An 18,744-nucleotide genomic window follows, 5' to 3' on the forward strand; every position below is an offset into this window, starting at 1 on the left:
TTACAGGCTCCGCAGCCAGTGATCCGGGGCCAAATCCTGGCTCCACCACTTCCTGCTGTGGGACTCTGGCCCTCACACTCTGCTAAGAGGGGCAGCTCACTCTCACAGGGTCTGTGCAGCAACCAAATGGGAAAACCAAACCAAACCATGATGTCCCAGGGCCCCAGCAGGCTTGAAATCCTGACCGCTGGGCTGTTACCCTCAACTCACAGATGAGGAAAACTGAGGCCCCATGCTTGGCATGCAGGAGGTGGACCATAAACCTGATGAGTCATTCTAGGAGAGGGAATAGGGATTTGAAACCAAGTCTGGTGGACTCTGAACCCCTTTTCTACTTGAAGGTTTTGCCAACTTTTTTTTTTAAGCAATTTTTTCTTGTTTCCCAGCTTAGCTTGTGGGTCACGCAGCCTACAGAGAACGCGGCAGGAGGCCCAGGCCAGCAGCCTGACCCATCTCCCTGGCTGACCCCCAGGAACCCTCACCCTGCCACACAAAGTCCCCCTTTCTCCCTCCCACCAGCTCAGGGCGGCCAAATGAACAGCAGAATACCAAGTAATTAAGCCGGCGCACACCATCCCGGCGCCCGGGAACACTGTGGAGTTTCCCTTTTATGTTTATAGCAATTGTATGAAAATGTGCAACATGGAGCAGCACCAGCTGACAAATGAGACGAAACAGACAGGATTCCGGGCCGGCTTTTTTCCGGGCCTGATTGGCATTAATTGTGAGCGTTTACAAAGCACAACTCGGCGCCTGACATTTGCTTCAAGCGAACGTTTCCTTCTAATAGTTTTAATGATTACAATGGGAGCTGGTGATCACTACAGGTGGGGAATGGGAATGGGCTGCCTGGTGCCTGGCCTGGTCTCACCTGGGTCCCAGGAAATGGGGATGTTTCCTGGGTCCCACTTTCCCCTGCTACCTGCTGCAAGAGGGCTGTGCAAGGTTCCCAGCCTTGGACACTGGATCCCCCGCTCGGGGCCCGGCTGCTGGCACACACAGTTGGTAAGGTGCATGGGGAACCCACAGGGTGCAGACCCAGGGGAGGGAGGGGGAGGGAGAGGGAGGGAGAGAGAGAAGAGGGAAGAGCAAGCAGGACTTGGCTGGCCTGGCTCTGAGGCTGGAGTACCTGGGTGACCTCGGGTGAGTACCTTTGCCTCTCTGAGCCTCAGTTTACTCATCTGTGAGAAGGACCATAGAACTCACTGCGCAGGGTCTAGTGAGGATTCAGGGAGGGCCTAGCACAGCACACAGTATATCTGTAAAATGGGGGTAGGAAGTGCCCCACAAATGCTGGCTGCTATTTTCTTGCTGTGTAACCTTGGCCAAGCTCCTTCCCAGCTCTGGGCTGGACTCTCCTCACCTGAGGGGCAGGGACTTGGCCAGCTGAAGTTGCTCAGCCCAGGGTTCCAGTCCCAGCTCTGGCCTCTTTTCAGCTGCATGGCCTTGGGAGAGACCCTCAATCTCTCCAAGCCTCAGTTTCCCCCACCTGTAGAATGGAGTTCATCATTCCCATAGATCGCAGGGTGGTTTCCGGATGGCAACAAGAAAGGGAGTAAAAATCCTGAATTCCTGGCAAGCCAAGTGCCTGTGTCCCATTTCCTCTCCGGAAAGCCCTCCAAATACTTCCCTCATGCATTCCTTCACTCACTCGTTCATTCATTCATTCAACACTGGGTGTCCCGATTAGAAACTTGGGAAGACATTAGTGTGCAAAGCAAAGGACCCTCACCCCCACCTCATAAGGGAAGAGAGATGACAAGCAGAGAAGCACTTTACGTCCAGCACTCCCATTTTACAGAGGAAGAAACTGAGGCACAGAGAGGGAGGACCGACAGTCTGAAGTGACCCAGCTGCGATGGGGTGGCATGAGAATCGAACCCTGGCAGGTTGCTTCAGGTGAGTCCTCTCAGAAGCTCACGCAGGCCCCGGGGGGAAGCCTCATCTGAGGGCCTGAGGAGGGTGGGCTGCTGGTGCCCAATGTCCTTTACATCTTGGGTGGCATTCATTTGCAGATCCAGGCTGGGCACCAGGGCAAGAGGCACCACTGGGAAGAAGCGAGTCTGTGAGGCCTTGTCAGCCCCAGCCTCCTGGAGTTGCATTTCTCGGGTAGAAAGGGGACAGGAGGCGCCTCGTCCTTGGGGCCCTGTGACACGGCTCTTTCACGTTTCCATGGACACTGTGCAGTGCCCACTCCACATCAAGGCCTGTCTCACAGGCCATGCACAGTGCCAGCCAGGTAGCTGGAGAGGGCCAGGACCTGGTACTTGAACCATGGCACGGCACGTGCCAAGGCCCAGAGCTGCGAGAGATCTCAGTGGGTTCAGGAGCTGCCAGCAGTTTGCTGAGGCTGTCACAGCCTCTCTGCAGTCAGATCTCAACTTCTGAGTGGGTCCCCTGGGATCCTCTCACCTCTGCCCTATCTGGCCTTGCCAGGACCACCCTGCAGGAAGCCCCCGGGAATGGGTCCCAGCTCTGTGCTTGGTTCCAGCCAGAAAAACCTTGGCAATTGTTTCTTTTGTAGTTTGTGGGGTGGGGAGAAAAAAAGGGGGATTTTTTTTTTTCTCTTTGCATATGGTGGCACAGATGGGCCCATGATCCGTAAAAACTGTTTGCAATTAAACTCCCACTTTGCATGGCTGGATTTGTCAGTTGTCTGAACCGGGAGTGGGGAGTTCCGCACTGACAGGAAGACAGGATGAGGGACAGGGCGGGGCAAGATTCAGGAGGAGGGGCGGAGGCCCAGGAACCTGCTCTGGGCTTAGGGCCCAGGCTGATGCGGCGCCACAGCAGCCCTGCCAGCTCCCTCTCTGGGCATCCCCCAGCCTTCGCCAGGAGTGGGAGCACAGCCAGGCAGCTGGGGTGGGGCTTGGCAGGGCTTCCCTGCCCAGTAGGGACTTGGCCAGTGCTGGGTGCCCTGACTGCGGGGCTAATGATGGTGGAGAGAAAGGAGCTAATCACCAGTCTGCCCCTGCCAGGGACTGGGCCTGGGACCCAGGACAGGAGAAGGGTGGCTGGGTGGGGCGGGCCATAATGGGGGTTTGGTGGGCAAAGTGCAATGGCAGGTTCAAGACTGAGGTGCCAGAACCTCTGGCCTAGTTGGCAGAAAGAATCTACAGTGGTGCCAAGAAGGGCTGCCAAGGGCCAAAACTGGCTCCTTCCTCATCCCCAGGGAAACCGGCCTGGCCTCCTTATGTCCCTTTGAACGCAGGTAGGGAAATCAAGGCAAATACTGAGAATATCTCAAGGACCTGTGCTTCTGCTGCCCAACCAATGGGCTGTCTGCATTTGGGAACCTTTTTAGAGGGCTTCCAGAATAGAGGCTAGGGGCCTGCACCCCTCCCACCCACCCTGGGCTCAAAATGCCAGCTTGCCACCCCGGCTGCTACCCTGGGATGCTTGCATGTTTGGGTTAACAAATGCATCATTTGGCTTTGGGAAATCCTGAGATCACTAATAATTGTTCCCTGATGAAAAGAAATAAGGCCCTGATACCCCCTTCCCCCCGCTCCCTCCAAGCTGGGAAAGAAAAGTCATAAAAATAGCTTGTTATCTCACCTATTGAGGCTCCGACTGGATGTTACTGCTAATTGGGTATAACATCCTTGTCTTGTTCTCTCAGAAGCTAAATCAAGAAAGCGCCACTGCTGTGAACTAATTATATCTCCGGCCTGCAGCCTGCAGCTTGTCTCTCCCTTTATTGAGTTAAAAAATGGTCACGAACCTTCATCTTTCATCCCCCCAAGCGCTGGGCCCACACTGCCCGCCAGGCGTGGCTCGAAAGGTGCAGACAGCCCAGCAGGAAGGTCTAGGAGGGGTCCTGGGGACAGGCAACAGGGTAGGGGAGTGGTGAAAGGGAAGCCCTGTCCCAGGTACCTGCCTGGCCCCCTCTCCTGCCCCTCACTGCCAGGCCTGGTGTTCAACCCTGACTGGAGAGCGGGACTCTGGTCTCTCCCCTCCTTGCAGCCGGTCCCCTGGGGATGTCAGGAGCATTTCAGTCCAGGGAGTCTTCATTCATTTATTCATTCAATCAGTACTTCTTGGATGTCTACCTACTGTGCACTAGGCACTGTTCTAGGCCAAAGCTTCTAGTAGACTGAAGGTAGCCCCCCAAGTAACCTCACCCGGGGTTCACAGAGCTGTTGAGTAAGTACTCTTAGATGGGACCTCACTGTTACTCTGCTGAAAGAGCTGCCAGAGCTCCCTACTATGGGAAGGCAAAGTCCAAACATCAAGGCCAGCCCTGGCTCCTTCCACAGTCCTCTCTCCCCACATTCTAGCCACATCTGGCTACACACTGCTCCCTTAGGAAACACTCTCACCTGTCTACCTCTGAGCTGCTTCTCATGCTGTTCCCTCCACCCGGAAGTTCGCCCTTCCTGGTCTACCTGTCAGAAGCCCACCAGCCTTTAAAGCCTCCAAAAAAATGACATCTTTTCTGGGAGGGCTCCCCTGTCTGCCTGCCACCCACAGCCCCGTCCCAGGCTATGAACTTTGAGACCTGGGTCTGAATGCCAGCTTGACCACCCAACAAGTGCATGAACCTACTCTGCTTAGCTGAGCCAAGCCTCAGTTCCCTCATCTCTAAAATGGGTTAAGAATTCTCCCTGGAGATGCAAGGAGGCTTGCTGCAGGTGTTCTGCAGAATGATGAATGAGAGTGCCCAGGAAGGACCTAGCTCTCAGGAAGAACTCAACACATGCTGTTATCATCATCCAGACTGTCAGTGCTCGGAATCTGCACGGATGAACATAAGTGGGAGTTAGAAGAGGGTAACAGACCCTCCCACCTAAAAGGCTTTTGTGGCTTAAGAACAACCTGAATACACAGAGATCCCCTAGAATCCCTCGCTGTCCCCCCTGGTCCTCTGAGCCACATGGAGATGGGCCAGAGGCACCCTGAGCTCATTGAGGCCAGGCAGGCAACTGGTTTCAGCTTACAGGCCCTGCTGATTGATTGGCGCTGCCTGCCCAGAGCCCTGGAAGGAACCCAAGGTCAGGGGAAGAACTCAGCAGGGGAAGAGGGCAGCAATTGATTGGCAATGTCTGCCAAGGGCACAGTGGTGTAAGGCAAGCCAGGCCTGCCACAGATTTGCCATCCTTGACATTTATGAAGGACGCGGCTGAGTCTGGGTTGGGAGGGGTGGGGAAGGTGACCTGCTGAAGGTCGTGAAGCTCATAAAGGAGACAGCTGGCCCAGAACAGGGTCCCCTCGGCCCCTGCCCGAGGATCCTACCATGCCCAGTACCCTTACAGGTAGCGAGGAGGCAAAAGCTTGTGTGGATAATGAAGGGGGTTCTGTGGGCCTGCCATGTGGCCCAGGGCTGCTGCTTTACATCACCAAGGCTAAGTTTCTTCATTCGAATGACAGGGATAAAAACACCCTTCAGAGAGGGATATGAGGATTAAATGAGAGAACAAAATGCCAAAGTAGGAAGCTCAGTCTGGCACACAGCAGATACCAGCGTCCTGTGATTCTCTAATAGGCGAAAGTATTCAATTACAAGTGCCACCTCCTCCAGGGAGCCCTCCCTGGCTACTCCAGCCAGAAGTAATTGTTTCCACCTCTGATTTCCTTTGAGAGACTGGTGGTGGCCCAGGGCAGGGCCCACGTCTGGCTTGTTCACTGCTGTGCCCCCCTGCCCCTGGCACAGTGCCCACATACTGTGAATTCCTCAATTGTGGCGATTAACCCACATGCACTTGTTGGGTGGCTGAGGGGGCGCGCTTGAGGCCTCTCCCTTGGTACACACCACCTTTCAAGGCAACTGGGGCTTGTTCATCTTCATGTCCCCAGCACCTGGCAGGGAGCCTGGCCTGGAGCAGTGAAGCTCTCTGAATGAATGGATGGATAAAGAGCAAAAATAGCAGTTCCTGTTTACTGCCCATTGGCCTTTGGTTACTGCCAAACCTCACAGCTGCCCTCTAAGGTGGTCCCTTGGCCCATCACAGATGAAGAGACGGAGATCTGCAGATGCCGAGGGGCAGGGCCAAGCCCTGCATTCAGGCCTGGGGACTTCATGCCGGGAGGCCCTGCTACCTCTGTCTCCCCCAGTGCCAAGCTCAGGCCTGGACTCTGTGAGGCAGCTGCCTGTGCCCTGGCAGCGAATCCTGGAGCAGACAGCTGGTGGCTGGACCTCCCTCCTCCTCCAAGGGAGGCCCCCCTCCCCACAGACTCTGGGTCATTAAGTTCTGCGTCATTAAGTCCCCGTCCCCGGGAGCCTGTTCACAGCCAGTCTCGGCCTCACCCCCTGACCTCCCAGGCCTTTGTCCCCTGTGCCCTCTGCACAATAGCAGGGGCTCCCAGGGCCCCAAACAGCTGCTGTGGCTGGGACGCTGGCTTGCTGTGGGGCCAGGACTGGCCCAGGCCTGTACTCAAGCCCAGCCCACCCAGCTCTGAGGGGCTCAGCTAAGCCCCCCGCAAGCACTCTGCACATGCAAGCTCACCCCACCCACAAGCCCATGAGAAAGCTGTTGAGACTCTCCTAAGAGGAAACTCAGGCACAGAGGGGTAAAATGATTTCTCTGAGGACACAGCCAGTGAGAGTGCAGGCGCTCTCTCTCACTGGGTTTCAGCCCAGGTCTGTGACTCCCAAGCTCTCTGCTGGCCTCTAAGGTACCAGGATCTGAGCTGGTCCCTGCCTCTCAGATGCTTTCACTGGCTTCCCTCTTCCTCAGGGCCTCACAGCACCCTTAGCTCAGTACCCGATGCCCGCTGCACACCCTCCTAGTTTATCTCCCTTTCACCTCCATCATCTTATAAGCTCCCCCTGCCTTTCCTGGTCATGCTCCTGGGTCTCCAAACTCCCTCTGCCAGAGACACCCCCATTTACTCCATGCTGGGCAGAGCCACTCAGTCCTCAGGGCACAGAGCACAGACCCCTTTGTCAGGAAGCCCTCCAGGACCAGCTGCAGGTTTTCCCTCCTCCAGCCCTGCTCTGGCCCTGTCTAGAATTCAAGTTAACTGCAGACTCATCTTATTCCCTCTAGAGGCTGTGAGCCCTCTGATTCCTTATCACTTGGCCACTGGGACAGGGGGGACAGGGTGTCCTCGCTCGGTCTTTACCTAATGCCTGGCTTTACCGAATGGAACCACGAGTGGGTGGGAAGAGGAGTGGGAAGCTGGAACCCCGCCTCTGCCTTCCCATCTCTGGCTGCCAATGAACCTCATACTTCTGCCACTCCCTGGCTGTGTGACCTCGGGAAGCAAAGTATAATAGCTTCTCTGGGCCCCTGCTTCTCAGCAAAATGGGAGTGGTACCAGCACGTGCATTTCTTAGGGTTATGATGTAAACTCTGGAAGGTACTAGTCTGGTGACCTGTATCCAGGCATGATTACATGATTCCTGACTGTGGCCACTGGAGTGGCCAGGGCATGAGTTTGGGGTCAGAGAGACCCAGATGGTGGCTGCACATTGGCTGTGTGGTCTGGGCAGGTCGCCCCTTCCCCAGGGTCTCCGTTTCCCCATCTCTAAAGTGGCACTAACTCTGCCCACAGGAATGCAAGCCCTCCATCACAGAGACCCCATCTTTTGTTTGATGCATGCAGTAGGTACTCAGATATTTCTCAACTAAGCAATCAGGGGTCCAGGTGGAAGGAATCCATCCCTCTTCCCAGCCTCCACCCTTTCCAGAATCTCCCTCCCTACACCCAGCCCGTGCAGACTAAAATAGTCATTAGGCAGATTTCAAAAGATGTCAGTAGCTTATAATTATAGTCGACATCCTTCTGAGATAAAAGTGATTACCTTGGATGCAAATCACTTAGCAACCAATCAGGGCGGCGGGCGGCGCCCGCGGAGGTGACCGGCCCGCACCGCAGCCCTCCTCCCGCGGCCCGCAACGCACAGGCAGAGAAAGCGCACAATAGCTCTTGACACGCAAATGGGTTAACACAATAAAGGCGGCTCCGGCCGCTGCTGGGGTAGAGCAGCAATTCCCCGCCCGTGGGAGGTAATAAAGCGGCCCTTTTGTGCGCGCCTCCTCGTTCTCACCCCCCGCCCCAAGCCCAGAGGAATCGCCGCCTGATTGAATTACGGTTCATGAATATGAGCTGCTTCGCTGCCTTCCTCTGGTTGGTGAGGGATGGGAAGGCAGAGGGAGCTGGAGGGAGGTTGGGGAGGGACCCCCGGCCAAGTCCCAGCCCCCGCAGAAGCTCAGAAAAGAGCCACGAGTGCTCATCATGTGGGTGGGTGGGGGCCTCAGTGGACAGAGAAGCCCCTGGCAGAGATAGCTGGTAGAGTTCCGGCCTCTCCCTGCAAATGGGATCTTCAACCTTTAGCTCCAAGGGACTGAGTCTTTCAAGCCTCCGTTCTGAGGAGGAGGTAACAGCAGCCATGACAACATGCGTTTGAGTGCTTACTGTATACTGTGTGCTGTGCTAGGTCCTCCTTGAATCCTCACCAGATCCTGCGCAGTGAGTTCTATGGTCCTTCTCACAGATGAGTAAACTGAGGCTCAGAGAGGCAAAGGTACTCACCCGAGGTCACAAAGCCTGCAAGCGGCGGGCTGAGAGTACGATCCAGGCCCAACCCACGCCAGAGACTGGCACCTAATCAGGAGCCACTGCCCATCACCAGGGTGCCTCAAGTTTCTCGTCAAGGGGGTTCAGCAGCCCAGCCCAGTTCCGGTTTAGTCCAGAGCAGCCCTAAGGCTCAGAAGGGGCAGGGGATGGACGAGCTTACAGTAATTAGATAAGTGAGAAGGATTAGTGAGGGTGGGGGTGGGGGTGGGGCCAACCTTGAGAGAGGAGACTGCCCCCAGAACCGAGGTGTCCTCTTCCACGCTTACGGGAAGGGATGTCGGGTTACTGTCCTTGTCAAGGGAGATCACTGGATCTTCTGCCCTGCTTAAACCTTCCCCATCCACCTAAGGCTCCAGGACATAGCCACCCATGGCTGCCCCTTTCCCCATCAGGCATGAGGGCCCACACACATCACTGGCTGCTCCAGGGGCACTCCGGCCACCCAGAACAGTCTTCTCACTCCTGTCTGGCACATTCCTATTTGTCCTCTTCGTGACTCACGTGGCACCTCTCCTCTAGGGCTTTTTGACCCTCAGGCGGGGTCAGGAACCTCATCTACTAGTTTGCCCTTGCTCCGTCTACATCCCAAGAAGGTCCCTGGGGCGGCCAGGGGCAGCCTCACTGCCTCCCTCCAAGCAAGCCCAGAAGGGCAGGTGACAAGGAGCGAGTTTCAAGCTACACCTTCTTTCCCCTAGTGCTGGAGAAAGGAGTCCTGGGGGTGAGGGGACCAGAGAGACCACAAGGCCGGGCGGAAGTTGTTACGCTACTTAACACTGACCTGTAGGTCATAGGAAGAGAGGATTCAAATCTGCCTTTTGGTGTGGACAAAGCATCTTGGTGGGGCCAGACTCCCCCTCCATGGCTAATAGCCTCTGATGCCTGCAGGGACCCCTGTCCAATAAGTAGGGGTGTCCCCCAACCCCATGGGAGGAGGTGGTAAGACACGAGGACTCTGGAGCCAGGAGGGCAATTCAGGGCCGAACCTCTGCAGCTGCCTGGCTGATCACCTGTAGCCCATCACTTCCTCTGTTTAAGCCTCAGTTTCTTTATCTATAAAATGGGCCACAGCGTATGAGCCACTCCAAGGAGTAACTGAGATCGTGTAAAACGCCTGGCATATAGGGAGATGCTGAGAAAGCTGGCACTCCCTCCTGCTCATCGTCTGGCACGCTGATTGCCAAGCCCGGGGAGATGAGGGAAGGGAACAGAAGGAATTGCCCAATTCTGACAGCCTTTCCCTCTGCCTTGGCTGTGGAAGTGTAAATACTCGGCGGAGGGCCTCCAACTGCCTGTGTTTGTGAATCTCTGGCGCGCACTCCGAGTTTGTTTCTAAACTGGGAAGCTTCGAGAGGCAGCGCAAACAGCCCTTCTGCCCACCTCTCCCGGCTCTCCCCCAATCTGCTGTTGCTCCTCTGTCCTTGGAAGCTTGTGTGTTTAACGACACCATTTCAGCTGGAAATACCATCTCCCTGCCAAGCCCCTCAAAGCAGCTCCACCGATATTTATTGACCTGTTAATCTAGCTAGAGAGCTTGGTAGAAGAGCAGGGAAAATGCTTGCTGCAGAGACTGGGGCCTGGCTTCTCCTAATGACCCGAACACATACTTTCTCTGCTCTTACTCCACCCCACGCTGCTGAAGCAATGACACAGTTTTCGAACCTTTTCCTAGAAATGTGATCACAGCAGTTTCACCAGCACCCGACACTGGCAATAATTGCTGGAAGGGACCTAAACGAATCCCAGAGCCAGCAGCAGGATGCTGGCTGGGGGTTCTCTGGGCCTTTGCAGGGAAGAGGGCCGGTGCTGGGGTGTGTGTCGGTTGGGGGGGTGCCCTGACAGAGACACAGTTTATTCAGACCTCGGCACTGATGGGCCTCACTTGCCCGCCATTCACTTAAGCAGCCTCACAATATGCTCCTTGCAATCCTCTTAAACACCAGAAGGAGCAGGGGGCAATCAGGAGTTCCAGGTTGGCCAAGGCCCCTCACCTTGGGGTAGAACAGCACGGGGAGCCCCTGGACTAGGGGGTGCAGCAGGCAGCAGCTCCTCTGCACCTTCCTTGGCGGGGGGAGGGGCACCCACATTTTCCCCAGCAGAAGTAGCCTGTTGGAGGGCCGGAGGCCCACATCTCTCTGGGGACCCTGGGAACTTCAGCCTGCCGGCTGGGTACATGGTGGGGTTCAGGGAGGTCTCTTCTACAGCATCTCTTTTCAAAACAAAAAGTTGCTCTGTCTGGGAGGCCTGAGCCCCCAGGCACTGCCAGGCTACATGGGCAAAGCTCTGAACACCTGTCCTTGGGGGGAGGAGCATCAACAGGGACAGCTGGCACTGCCTCCCTCCCCCACCTTATGGGGCACTAAGGATTTAGGTCAGAGGACTGCAATGGTAGGGGTGGGGGGAGTCTGCCTTCACCCCTCCACTACCCAAAGGCATCCAGCCCCGCCCCTTGTTACCACGACCCCACCCCCTCCGGCCTTGGGTCAAGGCAAGTGGCGTTGCCACGGCAACCCCGGTGACATCAGAGGCTAAGCCTTGACGTCACGTCGTGACCCCACTGGGGAACCTACCGTCCCTGCGAGTTATTTGTGGGAACGTGGTTTGAACGAGGGCTCTAAGGTTTAGCCCCATGGGGCACAAACCTCAAACGTGGCCACCTGCGTTTCTGGAACCCCAAACCCCCCTCTGAGGTGATTTCCCTTGAAGATCTCAGAGGCTGCTGGGGAGACCCTCAACGTTTTCCCATCCTGGGTGCCCCCCACCCCCCAGCCCTTCCAAGACACTGGAGTTCCCGGGGAATTTTCGGATGACAGAGCCGCTACCTTTGTTAGCTTTACGGGTGGGGTGACCTTTCCTCTCTGGCAACCAACCCGCCCAGGGCCCCGCGGAATCCGAATGGGCCCCCCAACCTCCACTCCCATCGGTTGGCCCGTCTGAACAAGTTGTGTTTGGAGAGAGGAAAGGGGCGGACAACGGTTATCGCTGCTTCAGGACCCCCAACAGCCTAGGACCCCTTCTGTCCAATCCCGGCTGCCCGGACGCCAGGGGATGCCCCCAGCTCCAGCGCAGAACCCCGCCCCGCACAACTCACCGGATCAGCCAGGCCGTCGAAGGGCACCAGGTCTCAGCTACCACGACGCTCCGCTCGGCGGGTCGCAGCCATGCAGGAGTGGCAGAAGCTGCCTGAGGAAGCCCCCCTTGGGGGCCGATGCCTCTCTCCGGGTGGGAAAGGGAGCTGTCGGTGAGGGCTATCCTGGCGCCGGCCTGCGCCGTCCGAAGTCGGGGGGTGCAAGGGAGGTCTCCGCTCAGCGGGAGTCACGCCCGCCCCGGACGGGGGCCGCGCGGGCGCTCAGGCGACGCATCCTCGCCGGGGCCCGTGATCGCCACGTCCGGCGGGCGGCGCTGCGCCTCCCCTCGGGGCCCCGCTCAAGGCTGCAGCTCGGCCCGCGCCGCTCCCAGGGCGCCCTCTCCGCCCGCGCTGGGAGCCCGGCGGCCGCGGCCCCTTTCGCCAGCCCCAGCTGCAGCCTGTCTTTGTTGCTTCCTCTCGCTCGCCCGCCCGCCCGCGGCTTGCAGCCCCCGGGTTCGCCCCGAGGTGGGGGGATTGTCTCCTCCGGGGGTTGCACGCACCCGCAGCGGTCCCGGCTCCTCGCCGGACATACACCGGCCCCTGCAGGTTGCAAAGAACAGCGGCGAGAATGCACCGGCCCCTCCTCCTCCTGCTTTGAGCCCCGGGTGTGGGGGGAGGGGAAGCCGGCGAGCAGCGGCGGCGGCGGCGGCAGCAGACGACGCAAGCTCGGATGCAGCCTCGGGGGCCTCGGCGCTGAGAAACAGCCGAACCCACTGGCGCAGGGCGAACACGGGGACGGCCCGGGGGACTGTGCACCGGGTGTGCGAGCTCGCAAGCCGCAGCAGAGGCCGCGCGCGCTGGGCTCTCACGCGCCCATGGCCCCGGGCGGCGCGCAGGGGCTCCCGGGGCCGCAGCCTCGCGCCGTCTGGCGCGCGCCGGTGCCTTGCCTGGTGTCAGGCCCGGGTGCCGCGCGCCGCGCCCCGCAGGCGGCGGGCCCGGCTGTCCGCCTCCCCCGGCCGGCGCGCGCAGCCTCTCCGCGGAGCCGCCGGCCAGGCAGTCCTGCCCGCTGCTCCGCTCCGGCCCGACTGCCAGGCGCGAGCGCCGGCAGCAGCCCCCGCGTCTCGTCCGCCGCCCGCCCCCCGCGGCCCAGCCCAATCAGCGGCGGCTGAGAGGCGGTTACCAGGGTGACGCGGCGCCGCGTCTTGCGGGGGGCGGAGCCGGGGGCCGCCACGCGTGCTTTTCGCGGCAAAATTCAAAGGCCGGCAGGGCGGCTCTCCAACCTCCTCCCCCAAGCAGGGACGAGGCGGAACCTGCCTCGCGAGAACTGCAACTCCCGGCATGCTGCGCGCCGGCGCCGGGTGAAGGGGCCCCGACTGGGGGCGCAGGGCATGCTGGTTTTTGTAGTCCCTTTGTCGAGGAACTAGGGGTGGCAAAACCAGTGTCATTTATTGATCACACATTTGGGACAAGGCACTGTATAAGTGCATTATCGGCATTATTTCATTCAATCTTGGCAACAACCAACCTTATGAGGAATTTGTTAAAAATAACAACTGTAGCTAATACTTATGTAGCAAAGTAATCCTCACAACACCGTGTGAGTGGGTATTATTATCACTCCCATTTTACAGATGAGAAAACTGATACGGTAGGTACTATTATTATACTTCCAACTTACGGAGGAAACTGAGGTTAGGAGATGTGAAGTGACACGGTCCTGGATGTTTTTTGTCCTAAGGCTTATTTTTGGCAGCGATGTGTTTTTGGCATCACTGTTGTGATCTGTGGAGCGCTAACTATTATAACCCAGCACAGCGCTGAGCAATTTGTAAGCTACACCTTCTAGACGTACCCCACGTCCACAAGAGACAGGCACTAGCCTACTCCCTCACTTAATAGATAGGGAAACTGAGGCAGAGTTTCACATCAACCTGGGGTTCAAATATGAATCTATCAAACTATACTGTGCTTTGCCTTTTACTTTTAAAGAAGCTTCCTGGGTTCTCACAGCCCACGGGCGGCCCGTCTAGCAGTCTCATTTACAGATGGGGAAATTGAGTCCTGGGTGGGGCAGTTCCCTCAGTTGCCATGTGTCCATCACATAGCAATGTAGGAAGCCAGCTTTCCGGGACAATAACAAAGATCCCCACAGAAATGCAGAGCAGCAGCCAGACCCCCCCACCCCTCAGACTATGCCCGTGTGATACCTGGAGTCCCACCGAAACTGGGTGGGATTGCAGTCCTGTCCTTGCTGGTTGTCGGTCTTGGCCATTTGCCTTCACGGGTCTGCGCCTCAGTTTCTTGTCTGTGAAATGGGGGGCATCATAATTCCTACCTTACAGGGTAGATTTGAGGGCAAAATGAATTCTTGCACGTAAAGGACTCAAAACACACATTAAGTGCTCAATAAATGCCCGCTGTACTCACCCGGGCTGGAGGGCTTTGGAGACCCTGGGGAGTGTATCCAGCGGACGGGCTGATTATATACGGGCCCTAGCCTACTTCCAGGAGCCAACCCACCCCGCCGGGAGAGGCGCCCGCGGCGGACCTCCAGTGCCGGCCCAAGTAGGCCACCCGCCGCCTTATCTAGGGCAAGAGCTGGCCCTGTTTCAGGCCTCTGAGCGGCTGCTCCGCGCGCCGTTCCCAGGAGCTCTGCTCTATTTCTCCGCGGCCGCCCCCATCTCCTCCCCTTCCCTCCCCAGGTTGAAGGTGGGGGTAGGGATTTACTTGGAAATGTGATACGCCGCCAGCTGCTTCCCGCTGGGGCCAGCAGCCAGGGCTGCGAGCACGTCAGGGAGGGCGGCCGGGGCGACTGGATGAGTGGACCCAGGGTGTGGACAGGTGGGGAGACCAGACTTCACCTGAGGACAGGGAGAGGGATAGTAACAACCAAACCCTGGAAAGTGAGAGAGATCGCGAAGAGAAGGCAGCAGGTCGCACCACAGCCTGTCCAAAGTTTGGGATTTTTTTCACTGTAGGTAACCATGACTTCACACCTACTGTGTGTCAGGCATGTGCTCACTGCTATTTATGTCACATAACTCCTTTTACCCTGGCAGAAACCCTATAAGGTGTATACGATCACTACGCACATCTTACAGCAGAGGAAGGCCACGTGACTTACCCAAGGTCACACAAATGACAGAACCAAAGTCCAGAGCCCTGACCTTGATTTATTGCACCTTGTGGCAGCCACTGTTTGACCATGTGCAACCTTGAGGGGAGTTTCTTCTCTTCTCTGGACCTCAGTTTCCCCTGCCATGAAATGGAGGGTAAGACCCAAACCCCAGCCCTACCAATCAGACTCTCCTTGGTGGGACAGCAGTTCCCAAAGCTCCTATGTGGTTCCCGATACAGCCAGGGCTGACAACCCCAGGTCGAGAAGATCTCAAAAGACTCCTCCATCTCTGAAGCTCTATGAGTCCGTGATGTGCTCATGGTGGAATTTCCGACAGCAGCAGTCTTGCCTATCACTCCTCTCCAGGCAGGTGAATGCCCCATAAGATGCTCTGCCCCACTCCCCACACCCCACACTCCCAGTGCCCCCCTCCCCCATATGCCCATCTCCCTGAGATCAGACCCTCGTGCCTTTGCTCTTGGTCGACTCCAATAACTGCATTATGTGATCGGAGACAGTGTCAAGATGGATTTGCCACGGTCCATAAAACCACCAGGCAGGCCAGCCCTGGAACACTGGCTCTGGCCAGGGGTCCAAGAGGCCCTGAGGGGGCAGGGGACAGAGGGCATCTCATCTCTCACTGTTCTTGTTTGCCTCCCACACACCAACCTTGCTGAAATATCTACATATCCTTGCACATGCCTCTCTCACCTCCAGGCCATTGCTTATGCTGTCCCTTCTACCTAGAATGCCCTCCCTCCAGGTAGCTAACTCTTGCACCATCTTCAGAGTTCAGCCAAAGTGCTGCCTCCTCCAGGAAGCCTTCCCTGACTACCCTGCTCCAGGCTGGAGCACTTCCCCCTTCACAGATGTGTCCAGTGTGTGTTATAATGGCCCACTTGTTTGTCAGACTTCCCACTGTCCTGAGGGCTTTTCCAGGGGAAAGGCTGCATTCAGACGGTTTTATTCCTAGCATAGGCCTGACACAGAGTCAGCACTCAATGAAGGTCTGTTGACTTAATCTCTGAATCACTGAATGAATGTGGCCCAAGTTTTTGTTTTGTTTTGTTTTCATGTAGAGGGGGAGAATGAAGAGGAGAAAGGAGTGGAGTCAGGCTGACTGGGCTACTAGCCATATGACTCAGCCTCTCTGTGCCTCAGTTTCCCCCATCTTTGAAATGGGATTAATTGCCATTTCAATTAATCAAGGCATCACTCAAGGGGCCTGGAGCCTGGAACTTTTGTTCCCACCCTCCCACGTATGTAAGGTTAGTCTTGCTCTCTGTTTTTTCTGTTTGTTTGTTTGTTTTTTTTAGAGACAAAGTCTCACTCTGTCACCAGGCTGGAGTGCAGTGGCGCCATCATAGTTCACTGCAACCTTGAACTCCTGGGCTCAAGTGATCCTCTCACTTTAGCTTCCTGAGTAGCTGGGACTACAAGGTGCACGCCCCCATGCCCAACTAATTTTTAAATTTGTTGAAGAGATGGGCTCTCGCTATTTTGCCCAGGATGGTCTCAAACTCCTGGGCTCAAGTGATCCTCCCACCTCGGCCTCCAAAAGTGCCCGGCCCATCCTTGCCTTGCCCTTCTCTGGTCTCATGCACTGAAGCCTGAGCATTCCCCCTTTAAATCTGCTAATTCCCTCATTCATTCAACATTTTCTAAGTACCTGCCCTGTGCTTGACACTGGGAATTCAGCGGTGACTCAGACCAAGACATAGGCCTCTTGGAACTCAGGTTTCATGGGGCACAGAGAAGGCAACTAACAGGTGTCATCCAGGGTACCAGTAGAGGGGACAACCCGGAGCAGGCACCTGACTCAGCGGAGGGCCAGTGATGGTACAAAGGCAAGTCAGCTACCCTGGGAAAAATGGGTAGGAGGTAGCCAAGGGCAGAGGTGAGGGAAGAGCACCCCCGGAAGAGGGAACAACCAATGCAAAGGCCTAGTGTTCCAAGTGAGGGAGATGTGAACCCCCCAAAAGCAGAGGTGGGTGAGAGGCTGAGCTGGGGCTGGGGAGAGGCGAGCAGGCAGAGACAGGGCATTTATCCAGGCAGAGGGTGCAGGCCTGCTCCAGCCTCCCACCCCACCCCCAGTTGCCTCACCTGCCCTCATTGCTGTGATCTAGGCCAGAGCCCGGAGGGAGCCGAGCCCCCATTGGTGCACGCCACGTAGATTTTTCAGAGATAATTTAATCAGAGCTATTAATAAGCAGAAAAGAAAGAGCTCTTTATGCTCCTCCTGGAGAAACCGGGAAAGAAGAAACACGTGTAACCTTGTTATTCACGCAGCTCCGCCCCCCAGTACCTGAGTCTCTCTCTGGGGCAGGCCTAGTGGGGCAAGGAGGAGGGGGTGAGCCATGTGTAGGGCTGAGGAGGTCCAAGTGACCTCAGGAACCGAACTCTGCCCAGCTCCCTGACTACACCCCACCCTCACTCCCTTCTGGCCACTTTAGTCTCCTCTTGGTTACTTGAAGGTGCCAAACTATTTCCCACTTCAAGGCCTTGACCCAAGCCGTTCCTTCTGCCTGGAACATTCTTCCTTTTGCTCTCTGGTTTGTTCTCATACTTCCAGTCTCAGCTGAAATGTCACCTCCTCGGGGAAGCCCTCCCTGACTACCCGATCTGAAGTTATTTTCCCCAGAACACCTCCCTTTTGTTTTGCTTTCCCTCTCCTCAGTGCTTACTGCTGTTGGCAGCTTTCTGAGCACTTGCAGGATGACGTTTATTTTCTTAATTTTATTTTATTTTTTGAGACAGACTCGTTGCACAGGCTGGAGTGCAGTGGTGTGATCTCGGCTCACTGCAACCTCCGCCTCCCAGGTTCAAGCGATTCTCCTGCCTCAGCCTCCCGAGTAGCTGGAATTACAAGCACGCACCACCATGCCTGGCTAATTTTTGTATTTTCTTGTTTTTCCAATAGAGACAGGGTTTCACTATGTTGGCCAGGCTGGTCTTGAACTCCTGACCTCAAGTGATCCACCCGCCTCGGCCTCCCAAAGTACTGAGATTACAGGCATGAGCCACCACGCCCGGCCTGGATGACGTTTATTTTCTGTTTCCCTCTCTAGACTCAGCTCTGGGAGGGGAGAGACTGTCATTTCTTCACTGTCATTTCTTCACACGCTGTGTCCCTAGCGCCTTGCATAGTCACTGGCACATAGTAGGATCTAGGTCATTATTTGTGGATGGAGTTGAAGAAGGTTCAGAGGGATTGGTTGCAGGGGAGTTGGGATAGGAACCAGGAGGTGGTAGGGGGTCTCTTCCACCTGAAAGACCCCCTCAGAATCAAGAACAATTAAGTGTCCCCCTTGTTTCACCACTGGGGACCAGGAGGCCCAGAGAGGGGAGGGCACTTGCCCAAAGTCATGCAAGTTTGGGCCAGAGGTGGAACTTGAACCCAGAGCCCTCTCAGGGCATCTGGTTCCACATGAGTCTCATCTCAAACACCTGCTCTGTGTTGAGGAGGATTCTGAGGCCTTGCCCAGGCTCAGAAGGGAAAGATTGTGGTGCTGCCGTGGATTAATGATGTCTGCCATGAGTCTGGGGCTGGATGTTGGGCTATTCCTGATAGCATGGGGGCTATTTCTGTGTTTGTGGTTTTGAGTTTGAAAGAGCACTAAGCTGGGAGTCAAGAGACTTGGTTCCTTCAGTCGGCACCACCATCTCATCATGTGACCCCTCGGATAAGAGAGCCAACTTCCCTGGGCCTCAGTGTCCTTATCTAAAAAGTGGGGCTATCTACCCCAGCCCTGCCTAAATCAAGGAGTGTAATGATGGATGGGCGCCGTGGCTCATGCCTGTAATCCCAGCACTTTGGGAGACCAAGGCAGGCAGATCACTTGAGGCCAGGAGTTCTAGACCAGCCTGGCCAACATGGCGAAACCCTGTCTCTACTAAAACTACAAAAATTAGCCAGGCGTGTAATGAGAAAATGGATATAACATTTTCTGGAGCCTAATGTGTTCTACAAATATAATCAATGATTATTATTATAAAATATATCGACAACAATAATCTATGAAGGCCCCACTGTTGACCA

General features: G+C 56.3%; 1 protein-coding gene across 2 annotated transcripts in view; it reads right to left on the reverse strand.

Annotated features, from left to right (window-relative positions):
- The window catches only part of FAM222A (family with sequence similarity 222 member A), a 57,009-nt gene extending 44,335 nt beyond the window's left edge, over positions 1–12,674 (reverse strand). The window contains exon 1 of one of the 2 annotated variants that reach the window (XM_032168739.2): positions 11,612–12,674. The gene's annotated coding sequence lies outside the window, so the exon portion shown is untranslated. The remainder of the gene's footprint in view (positions 1–11,611) is intronic. The other variant, XM_058425711.1, reaches the window with a different exon arrangement.
- Between the last annotated feature and the right edge of the window lie 6,070 nt (positions 12,675–18,744).

Source organism: Hylobates moloch, unplaced genomic scaffold (assembly GCF_009828535.3).
Source record: "Hylobates moloch isolate HMO894 unplaced genomic scaffold, HMol_V3 SCAFFOLD_12, whole genome shotgun sequence".
NCBI classification, from domain to species: Eukaryota; Metazoa; Chordata; class Mammalia; order Primates; family Hylobatidae; genus Hylobates; species Hylobates moloch.